This window comes from Hibiscus syriacus, unplaced genomic scaffold, assembly GCF_006381635.1.
Source record: "Hibiscus syriacus cultivar Baekdansim isolate YM2019G1 unplaced genomic scaffold, ASM638163v2 tig00111741_pilon, whole genome shotgun sequence".
Taxonomy (NCBI): Eukaryota; Viridiplantae; Streptophyta; class Magnoliopsida; order Malvales; family Malvaceae; genus Hibiscus; species Hibiscus syriacus.
In genome coordinates this window covers 1,104,331-1,116,985 of record NW_024063166.1, presented here as the reverse complement: position 1 = coordinate 1,116,985, position 12,655 = coordinate 1,104,331, and positions in this window count along the sequence as shown.

Here is a 12,655-nt window from a genome sequence, read left to right as displayed (position 1 = left end):
TATTTGGTTTTTTTACTTTTTTATTTTATATTTATTTTTTTATTTCGGAACATTTTGTACAGTTATTATCTTTTTCGATTCTGCAATTTATTTTAGCTAACATTTTTTTTGATTTTTTTTAAAGGTATATTTTTCAACCAATCAAAGGTAAGTAATTTGAATCGAGTTTTTTAAATTTAAATTTAAATTTTCTCTATTAATATAACCGACAAATTAATTGGTACTGAAAGGACAATACAAGGGTGTTAATCCTTCCTTAACTGTAACCGACTCCCGAACCCGACGCGTTTCTAGTAAAACGCAGATTAGATAAGATGGTGTCCGATCTACCTAAATGTTTTTAAAATGATCGGTGGCGACTCTAAACCCAACTATTCAAGTCAAAGCGCAATTTCGGGTCCAACTGAAAGACGGCCTCGACAGCTTGGCGACTCTGCTGGGGACAAAGGGTAAGTGAGTCAGACCAGAATTAATTTTTGGTTGTCTTTTTAAGCGTAGTAATAAATTTTAATTTATTTATTCGATTCTAATTATTTATCTTTGATTATTTTTCAAATAAATAATTGTACTGACGTTTTTTCAATGATTTCAGATTTTCAAAATTTTCATCTTAGGCTCTATAACCGAGCTCCAAACCCTTTTAAGTGGGGTGAAAGAGACGGATAAACAATAACACCAAACAATCCCTTAAACTCCAAAACTTGACCAACAAAAAATCTACCAATTTCAGGCCATGGTAAAGTTGAAAACTTTTCATTAACCATGTCAAAAGAAAGGAAAAGGTAATCAAAATTCTCTCTTGCCTGCCAATAATAAAACCCATTTATATAAATATTGAACTAAGGAGGACCATCATAAGGATAAACATCGGGAGCTAAAATTTCCTTCCATGAATCACTTTTAAGGGAATACAATTCAACCTGATGATTCCAATCAGGAATTCTACTTACGTCTTCCTTGTGTTCAAAATAATTAGTAACAAATAACACAACTTTATAGTCATTAATTTGAGAATCAAACCCAAAACCAAGGGAATCAAAACTAGTGAAATCTGCTAAAGGAGGCCGAGAGACTAAGGATTGAGGAAGAATTTTGAACTCTCTAGTTGATGGATTCTAAAAGGAAACCTTATCATCCCTTCGTAAACACACCAATCCATTACAAGGTCCAGAAACTGCAGGACCAGACATACAATGCTCGAAAAAGGGTAAGTGAATGTTGTGTTTTACTGTAAAGTTTTGGCCTTTCTCGATGGAAAGTTGAGAGAAATAATGGGTGACTTGGGTTTGGAACTGACAACGTTTGAGGAGGAGATTAAGGTTGTTTTTGTGATGTTTGAAAATGAAATGATGGGTTCGAAAAGATGAAGACCAACACTTGCAAACGCACCTGAAAGCGTCAAGGATTTAACAGGAATATTTGAGAAAATGTCCAAAACCACCATTTCTGGTACCTCGATTCTAGTTCTGCAATGCCCTTGCATTCTCTCAATCTGTGTTTATCGATGATTGTATTTGGGGAACTAATAAATCCAATGAAAGAGAATAACGAGAATTTTTCTTATTTTCTTTTTTGCATGACGAGAAGAAAAGGGGCAACGGCAATGTGCAAAGATTAACAATTAAATATTCTTGGACTGCACTGACGGGCCTGGCCGAGCCCTCTACTTCTTCTCGAAACCCATAGTTTATCCTAAATGAAATTGAATAAAAATACATAAATGATTTTTTACTATATAATATTATTTTATTAAGTCGAATGATTATTTAAAGTTATAAAATGATTTTTTATTATGATATATTATTTTATTGAGTCATTCGACTATTAAAAGTTATAAAATGATCATCTGACTATTCATATATTCAAAACTCATCTTTTTTTTAAAAAAAATAAAGGTTGTATAAGCTAGACGTTTACTCACTGACTATGATATGATAAAAATAATTCCAAAATCTAAAGCGAATATCATATCTTAGTTAACAAATTAATATCTAATTCAGATTATCATCAATTTTTTTTAACAAAAAATGATGAGTTTGGAACATATGAATAGACATGAGATCATTTTGTAACTTCTAATAGTCGATGGACTCAACAAAACAACACCCTATAGTTGAGGGACCATTTTTGTAACTTGCAATAGTCAGAGATAAAATAAAATAACACCATATAGTTAAAGAACCATTTATGTATTTTACCCAATAAAGTTTTACATTTTATTTAATTTAAGATAAAATTCAGGGTACAAACCAACTTACCTGAGTGATTAAAAGAATTATTGTTATTCCTAGAAGTCACGGGTTTGAGCACTAACGACTGCAAGGATAATTGAGTGTTTATTTCATTGTCAAAAGGTTAAGAGTACTAAAAATAGATATTACTTTGTAATAACTAAAATAAAATTCAGAAACTAATTGTGTAGATTTTATTTTTTAAATATATCCATTTTAATCAAAATAATAATAATTTTAAGTATTTATTTTATAAAAGAAAATACTTTATATATTTAGATAAAAATATACTTTATAATATAAACCTATTTATAGAGAGAGAAAGTGACTGTAACATACAAAAATTGAAAGTGTGTGGGTCCCACCCAACTGAATCCTCGTAGACTTTTTGGCGCACGGTCGAATTGACACCCAAATCTCTCCACTTTTCTCATGATGTGTTTTGAACTCCACGCTCTTATGTACGCCTATAACGTGTGGATAATCTGTCCACATAGCATAAGAAGAGTTGAGAGTAAAGCGAGTTGGAGGGAAATAGAGAAGCATGGGAGGAAGGTGGTTTCAGACAAAGGACGGGCCCTACTTTCCAGAAAAACCGCCAACCTGGGATTTGAAACTGCTCTCACAAAGATATCCATACGCTTCCATTACAAAAACAACGTCTATAATGCATCTAAAAACAATGGTAACAATATTCAAATAACTAAATATATAATTATATACTATATCATTAAAAAATAGGATAAAATACACAAATGATAAAAATATTTATTGAATTACGATGAATTCAAGAAATTGATGTAAATAACAAATTTACATAGGGTTGCATATATAAGATTAAATTGAACAAAATATAAAATTAAGAGATAAAATTAAAAATGAGAAAAATTAATTTTCAAAAGAAAATTAAAGTTAAACATTTATTTTATAATGATTGAGGATTACATAATTCAAATTTGATAAAAAAAAACTTAAACTAACGATGAATTAAAGAAATAGAAAATATTTATACTAAATCACCAACAATTAAATTATTTAATTGAATATTAAAATAATTTTTTTTTTAATTTTCTTTATCTACGTATATTAGTAATAATGTTTTTAATCTTCAATTATTGAGAATAAGTTGTTAAATTAAACAGTAATTGATGAAAAGCGAAGCCAGCTAAGGTTTGAGAGAAACTTTGAAGAAAAATGGAAAAGCAGAAGCAGGGAGATTTCACTAGTCACTTTCAACCATGATTAGAAACAAAAATTAAAATCAAATTAAATATTGACAATAAATCTAAGGTTAAATCGACTACTCTTATCTATGTCACTTTGAATGGTTGGATATGAGCTGTCAAATTAACAATTTTTTTCATATATGTTTTAATTTTTCATAAATTTCCTTCCATAATCTCCTCAAAAAACCCTATAAATAGTAAACAACTCTTTAACAAACCAACCCAATTCTCCCACTTCTCTTTTCCATACACACTTTCTCAGCTTCTTTGAACCTTTACCAGTGTTGGGGTTTAAATTTTTTGCATATTTTGGGTTATTCTTAAAGTTTTTAACTTGTTTTTTTTTGTAGTAAAGTTTGCTGTTTTCAATGTTTTCTTGAAGAAGATTAGAATGAAATTGACTTCTGGAATTTGGGGTCTTTCCTTCAATAAAATCTATCAACTACAATTTTCCTTTTATTGAATTTGGGTCCTCAAAAATTTCAACTTGCAGTATAAAGACCGAATGTAACCCCCTCAGACCGATACGGGTAACCCGATTCGATTTGGAGTGTCACATTAGGTCCATCGGAGCGACCCACTGTAAAAATAGCGAAAATTTTAAAACTTTTATTAAACATGTAAACCAATAAAATGATTTATCAATATTAAAAAATAAATCAGATTTTCATGCTCATATATATAACAAAATACAATTACATGCCCCCTAATCACATGTACCATACTCTGCAAACAACGCCGGAAGAACTCCCTTACTGGTGTTGATAGTTGTACTGGTATAATTCTTTTAACCTGCAGTAGTGAGAAATAGAGTGAGCTTCGAAAAGCTCAGTAATACAGAACTATCAATTGATGCTACATAACATGCAGATAATTGGAAAGCCATATAATTTCCTTATTGAATCAGACGCATTCCGATTTGCAGGATATAATTGAGATGTGTTTTAAGCTGTCATAACACCACCAAAACCTATTTCCGATTATGCCGCCAGTCACCGGAGCTTCCATTTCTGAGCTTTCTACCTCCCAATCGTCGACTCCATCACGCCTCATAACTCAGCTCTCATCTTTCACCATTTCATCAGCTCCTCTTCCATTAGACATTTTCATTTTCCTCTCTTTCTCTGTATCTATCTTGCATTTCAGCAAATGACGCAAGAGGTGACCACCAGATCGATTCACGGCTCATTCTTGAACCAAGGCTCTAGATCCGTTCACGAGCGAGCGACCAAGCTTCAGCCTGCAAGCTTCGCTTCGAAAGTGTTGCCATTTGACGAAAAGAGGAGACAGAGGAGGGAGGATAGACACCACTGTGAAACAGAAAAAATGAAAAAGAAAAGTTATTCTGGTCGTAGGATTGCTTGTGATCACCGACTCTGAATACTTTTCTTTTCTTATATCCATCGCTCCTCTATTTTTCTCATCTCCTCGTTTGTTCGTCTCTTTAATTGAGCAATACTACAATGAGAGGGTCCTGCATTCAATCATTCATGATACTTTGAAAGCCGTTGTTACTCAATACAATGCTAGCCAGCTCATCACTCAGAGAATGTTAGTAAGGATATTCAGAAGATTTTGACCGAGAGGGTAGCTAACTTCAATATTCAACTTGATGATGTGTACATTACAAGTCTGACTTTTGGGAAGGAATGTACTGCTGCAATTGAGGCTAAACAAATGGCTTTTGTTTTTAACTTGTTTGTTCAAAACAAAATAAGACCACGTGAAGTAAGCCATGGGTAATTAATTCAAATTGGGTTTTTAATTTTTAATTTAAATTTCTAATTGCTCGTAATTAAGACAACCGACAAGTTAATTGGTGCCGAAAGGGTGGTTCAAGGGTGCAAATCCTTCCTTAACCGTAACCGACTCCCAAACTTGATATATTTATGGTGAAACGCAAATCCGGTAAGATGGTGCCCGACCCACCTAAATTCGTTTTAAGATGGTTGATAGTGACTCCAATTCATTTAATCCAAGTCAAAGCCCAATTCCAGGCCCAACCGAATGACGGTCGTAACAACTTTGTGACTCCGCTGGGGACATGTAAGTGAGTCAGGCCGAAATTAATTTTCGGTTGTCTTTTTATACGAAAATGGTAAATTGAAATTTAAATTTATTTATTCAATTCCAATTATTTATCTTTGATTATTTCTCAAGTAGTTGTAGTGACGTTTTTTTCAAAGATTTTATATATTCAAAATTTTCATCTCAGGATCTATACCTGAGCTCTGAACCCTATTTAAGTGGGGGTAAAAGAGACGCATTCGTGTGAATTTATTCACCGTGCAGGCCTAGCAAGTAGCTTTCGGGATTCATATACCTTATGTCTTCGTGTGAATTTATTCATCATGCGGGCATAAGGGAATGTTTCCTCTCGAGTTTAACTTAGTCCACACGAGCCTGTAATGGGTTTAGGACTAAGGGTCTGGCAAGCCCAAGGGGGCACCAGCAAGGAGAACTCGGGTACCCATTTAGAACCTAAATTGGGAGAGTGTAGATATTAGAGTCCACCCCAAAACCTCATTGCAAACCCTTGGCTGCTTTATTTCCTGCTTTATTTTCTGTTCAAAGCATACAAACTAGACAAATATGCCGTTAGGATTTGTTTGAAATTAGCATGTGGGATAGAGATCATGTCCGGGTAGGAATTAAAGCATGTGGGGTAGGATTTTTCATTTTTATTATAGTTTTGATTTACCTCACTAACTCTTTTTATTTTTTGTTATCTTTTATTTTGTTCTCATCATTCGCATCATTAAAAAGAGGTGTTGATCCACCAAAAATGTGTTTGTTAAACATGAATAATTTGTATTAATGGACAAAGGGGTTGTAATACAAGAGATGAAAATGTAGAGGACAGTCTTCAAGGGGACTATGTGTCACATTCAATCAAGAAGACGTGGTGCCCACAATTGAAGAGTATATCACTCTGCTGCATTATAAAAGACTCAAAATGAACCGGGTCTACATCAAGCACAATGAAAGTCTATCTTTGAAGAACTGAATGGAAGAGGTTGCAGGGGCAAGATGAAGGTTACTGATCTTGGGAGTCCCTTTAAAGACGACAATGGGGAAACGATAGCTGAAATTAGAGACCATTGCTGACGAATTCAAGAAACAAACAAATGAACTTCACATAGTTCCTATCAAGTGAGGGCTCCAACGACAAATTCGTTAGGAACAGGTTCAACAAAAAATAAATTCCAGAGATGCAGTCATTGGAGACTTCTTGGGCCAGTACAAAAAGCAACTCAACATTTGTACAGTTCGTCCAGAGAAGCCAGAGCGGTTCGACAGGTTATTCAACTGATGATAGATGAAGACAGAAGACTAGTCAACATGTCAGAAGCTCTCAGGATATTTTTGTCTCTTAAAAGATAAAACACTTTTGTCTCCAATAAGGACTATTTCTAATAACAGACACATTTTTTGGATCAATGCCTCGAACATTGCATGCATCATGCATTCCTGCATATTAAGCATTACTTTTCTCTTTTTATTACATTCACATGTCTCATAAAAAATGAGAACATTTCGATCCTATGACATATAAGGAGCTTTACCAACAGTTGTTTGAATCACATGTGGTGTCACCATATCCAAAGAAATCCATGAAGCCCCGTACCCCAGATAGTATGATGAGAACGCTCATTGTGAATATCATAGCGGTGTCTAGGGCACACAATTGAGTACTACGCATTCAAAAGAGTCGTACAGAAGATGCGTAACTAGAACTGGATCGACTTCAACAACTTGGGGGCATCCAAGTGAGGAAGATCATTTCATCATTTGAGGCATTCTGTTTGAATTTTTTTCTCAAGTTTTTTATGTTATTTTAAAGATGTTAAGCAATGAATCACATTTGCAAACTTGCAATTATTTGAATATCATCTGAATTAAGAAACTCTGTAAATGGTTAAAAGTTACAGATCTTTGACGAAGTAACATGATTTAAAACAAGGAATTTGACTTTACCCAGAATATACAGTCAAACACCGTACCCTACTATTGCAATTAACCAATATAACCTTTTTCCTTTCATAAGGTGTGAAAAACATGGGGCATCCTTTTGCATATGACATTATTATACTTTTTATTTAAGACGTTCATTGATGATAATGATCTTCACAGATGGAATAGTCGAGTAAGTGAATCAAGTTTAGGTCAGTTGCTTGAAAATTGAACTTTAAAGATGAAATTTTTGACTTTTAACAAACACCTATACTATAAAAGGTTCTTCTTTACAATCTTAAAAAATTAAATCTGTAAAGTTGAGCTATTCCACAAAGGCAATTGGTTACAGAGGAAACTCGAAAGCCCTAGCTTTATGAATAGATTGCATTCAAACCATAATATTGCCCGGACACTTGGCAATTCAATGTTTGTTCCACTGTTTTTGTCAGGCTGAAGACTTTGTGATGAGATGAACCCTTCAGTTAAACCTGATAAAAGTGATTATAATGTTAAGCTGTCCCTTTAAAGCAATTTTTTAAATGCCCCGACTTTATGGATTCAGCTAGCCAGACAATGGTAAATTAAATCAAATTTATCTAAGCAAGAAATTTTCGGTAATGACGGACTAAGGGAGTTAAGGAACACCTGTTATAGTCAAATTCACGCGAGCACTCAAGAATTTCATTTTTAGACCAATAATTTTGCACTACCTTAGTTAGAGGAACTTACAATACTTGAACAAATGGAAGATTTCAGAGGACCGAAATAAAAGGTCTAGTAATTGATCATGCTAGTTGCGTCATTTTGTCCGCACCCAATTAAAATGCCAAACCAAAAAAAACATGTTGCGATATTTCAAAAAATGACATTTTAGATGACCGAACCCTTAGAAAGGAGGCCAACCTAAACCCAACTCATCCATTTGAACATTTGTCAAACAACTATAACTCTGAAAGCATTAAAAGAGCTATTGATTCCTTTGATATACTTTGAACTCATGTTTATAATTTGATTCAATTACGAACAATATTTTACAACATTTTTAACATTTTCCCTCCTAAAACAAGAAAAATGAGAAAAACATTTTCAAACAGAACAGTCTCATACATGAAAGGTCTATAAAGCCAAAGCTTTAAAAGAGAATGAGGCACAATCGATCCCATAGACCAGATTGGCAGACAACACACGGGACTCCAATCCAAGAGATAAAACATAAATCATTCATGTTGAATGCATCTTAGACATACTTAAGAGCATCACATTTATCATTTTTTTAGCACACATAATTTTTTTTACAGTTTTTATAGTCAAATTTCAACTTCAAAATGAAATATACTCAATTCTAAAGCGCATTCAGAAAATTGTTGGTGGTTGCTCAACTTCACAGCTAAGGGGCGACTGTCAACAAACAAATTTTTAGTTTTATTCAGAGTCAATTTCAACTTCACACGAAGGATATTGGACTCAAGACAACACAAGCTCAACTTCACGACGAAGGGACAATCTACGATTTCAAATCCACAACGGAGGATATCGTACCCACACATCCATGATTTCAAATCCCCGATGGAAAATATCGTTCCATTTGAGGCTTAACTTCACGACGAAGGGGCTTCCCAGTTTCAGAGCTAATTTTAACTTCACAACGGAGGATATTGGACTCGAAACAATACAACTTACTTGGATTTCAACTTCATGAAAAGGATATCCAATTCAAGGCTCAAATCCACAACGGAGGGGTCATCCATGGTTTCAACTTCACGACGAAGGGAATCGTGCACACAAGTAGCATCCATCTCCAGATTTGGATTTCAACTTCACGATGAAGGATATCCAACTCAAAGAATGAGTGTCTGTCAATAAACTTTCCAGTTTCAGATCCAATTTCAACTTCACGACGAAGGATACTGGACTCAAAACAACACAACTTTCATTGGATTTCAACTTCACGACGAAGGATATCCAATTCAACGCTCAACTCCACGACGGAGGGGACATCCATGGTTTTAACTTCACGACGAAGGGAATCGTGCACACAAGCAGCATTCATCTTTATATTGGATTTCAACTTCACGATGAAGGATATCGAATTCAAGGCTCAACTTCACAACGAAAGGGCCATTCATGGTTTTAACTTCATGACAAAGGGAATCGTACCCACCAGCAATATTCATGTTCAGCAACAAGAAGATTATCGATCGCCTTTGAGATCGTTTCTCTCGAAACTAATGTACTCAAAACAAAGTTTTGTCTCTCTTGAGATAGTTTCCCTTGAAACAAATCCTGTCTCTCTTGAGACAGTTTCCCTTGAAACAAAATCTTTGAACAAATTCCATCTCCCTTGAGACAATTTCTTTTAGACTAAGTTTTATTTCTCTTGAGATAGTTTCTCTTGAAACAAAGTTTTGTCTCTCTTGAGACAATTTCTCTTGAAACAAATTTTGTCTCTCTTGAGACAGTTTCTCTTGAAACACAAATCTTTGGATATGTTTCTCTTGAAACAAAATTCTGCCTCCTTGGAGACAGTTTCTCTTGAAACACAAAAAACCTTTGAAATCGCTTATCTTTAAACACAAAAAAACCTTTGAAATCGTTTCTCTTGAAATAAAAAAAACCTTTGAAATCGTTTCTCTTGAAACACAAAAAACCATTGAAGATGTTTCTCTTAAAACACAAAGACCTTTGAGTTCGATTACACTCAGCTCCAAGGCACATCATTTGCAACATAGCTCAAGGCAAGAAGGGCTATTTACCAACCAAAGACCTTCGAGTTCGACTACGCTCAGCTCCGAGGCACATCATTTGAAGCATAACTTAAGTCGAGAAGGGATATCTGCCAACCAAAGACATGACGAGTTCAATTTCATTCAACTCAATGACAGCGATGAACTACTTTCTGAGTAAATTTTCAAGCCGAAATCTTTAAATCGAGAAGAAGAAAAAAGCCCAATTCCAGGAAGCTCAATCACATTTGAGAAGACCGGAAAAAAACTGGTTGTCTTTTTCATCTTTGCCCTATTCTTGTTAACATAAGAATGTGTAAAGAGGGGCAGCTGTAGACACCTGTTTTTGACCGGGCTTAAAAAAAATATATATATATTATAATTATAATAATTATTATTATTTTTATATTATTATTTTTATTCATTATATTAATTATTTTGCAGGCCAATTTTCACGTGAGCATACAAAAAAAGTGGTTGCACGTTGACCCCATTTCCATCATAAACACTACCCACTACTCCACTAAACCTACATGCCACCATAAATAAAGTGGGAAAAAGATAAAAAAGGGAGTGGGGATCAGCTAGTAACTTAATAAGGACTATTCAAGAGCTTTTTATTTAAAGATGAGGACTTGCAAGCCATGAGGGGAGGAATAACAAGGCAAAAAAGGAATTGAAGGGAAAAAAGGATTTACAATTTTCATTTCCTAAAGGAAAGTTTGGAAGATGGAGGGAATCCAATTGAGCTGTGTTTTAAGCTGTCATTACACCACCAAAACCTATTTCCGATTACACCGCCAGTCATCGGAGTTTTCATTTCTGAGTTTTCCACCTCCCAATCGTCGACTCCATGCATGCCTCATAACTCGGCTCTCATCTTTTACCATTTCATCAGCTCCTCTTCCATTAGACATTTTCATTTTCCACTATTTCTCTGTATCTATCTTGCATTTCAACAAATGGCGCAAGAGCTGGCCACCAGATCGATTCACGACTCATTCTTGAACCAAGGCTCTGGATCCGTTCACGAGAGAGCGGCCAAGCTTAAGCCTGCAAGCTTCGCTTCGAAAGTGTTGCCATGTGACGAAAAGTGGAGATAGAGGAGGGAGGATAGACGCTACTGTGAAACAGAGAAAATGAAAAAGAAAAGTTATTCTGGCTGTAGGATTGCTTATGATCACCAGCTCTGATTACTTTTCTTTTCTTAGATCCATCGCTCCTCCATTTTTCTCATCTCCTCGTTTGTCCGTCTCTTTAATTCAGCAATACTACAATGAGAGGGTACTTCCTTCAATCATTCATGATACTTTGAAAGTCGTTGTTGCTCAATACAATGTTAGCCAGCTCATCACTCAGAGAGAGAATGTTAGTAAGGAAATTCGGAAGATTTTGATCGAGAGGGCAGCTAACTTCAATATTCAACTTGATGATGTGTACAATACAAGTTTGACTTTTGGGAAGGAATGTACTACTGCAATTGAGGCTAAACAAATGGCTTTTGTTTTTAACTTGTTTCTTCAAAACAAAATAAGACCACGTGAAGTAAGCCATGGATTTATTCTTATTTTATTACTTTTAAAATCTTAAAATCTTAAAATTTTATTTTTATTATTTTATTTTATTATATTTTTCCCTTTTATTTATTTATTATTTCTTATCTAACATTTTTTACTTTTTAAGAGAATTTTTTCGGTCAAAGGTAATTAATTCAAATCAAGTTTTTAATTTTAATTTAAATTTCTAGTTGCTCGTAATAAAGACAACCGACAAGTTAATTGGTAGCGAAAGGGCGATTCAAGGGTGAAAATCCTTCCTTGACCGTAACCGACTCCCAAACTAGATATATTTATGGTGAAACACAGATCAGGTAAGATGGTGCCCGACCCACCTAAATTTGTTTTAAGATGGTCGGTGGCGACTCCAATTCATTTAATCCAAGTTGAAGCCCAATTCCGGGCCCAACTGAAAGATGGTCGCGACAGCTTGGCGACTCCACTAGGGACATGTAAGTGAGTCAGGCCGAAATTAATTTTCGGTTGTCTTTTTATGCGAAACTGGTAAATTTTAATTTTAATTTATTTATTCGATTCTAATTATTTATCTTTGATTATTTCTCAAGTAAATAGTTTTACTGACGTTTTTTTCAAAGATTTCAGATATTCAAAATTTTCAACTCATGCTCTATACCTGAGCTCTGAACCCTATTTAAGTGGGGGTGAAAGTGACTCCTTCGTGTGAATTTATTCACCATGCAGGCCTAGCAAGTAGCCTTCGGGATTCATATACCTTATGTCTTCGTGTGAATTTATTCACCGTACGAGCATAAGGGAATGTTTCCTCTTGAGTTTAACTTAGTCCACACGAGCCTGTAATGGGTTTAGGACTAAGGGTCTGGCAAGCCCAAGGGGGCACCAGTAAGGAGAACTCGGGTACCCTTTTAGAACCTAAACTGGGAGACTATAGGGAATTAGAGCCCACCCCAAAACCTCATTGCAAACCCTAGGCTACATTATTT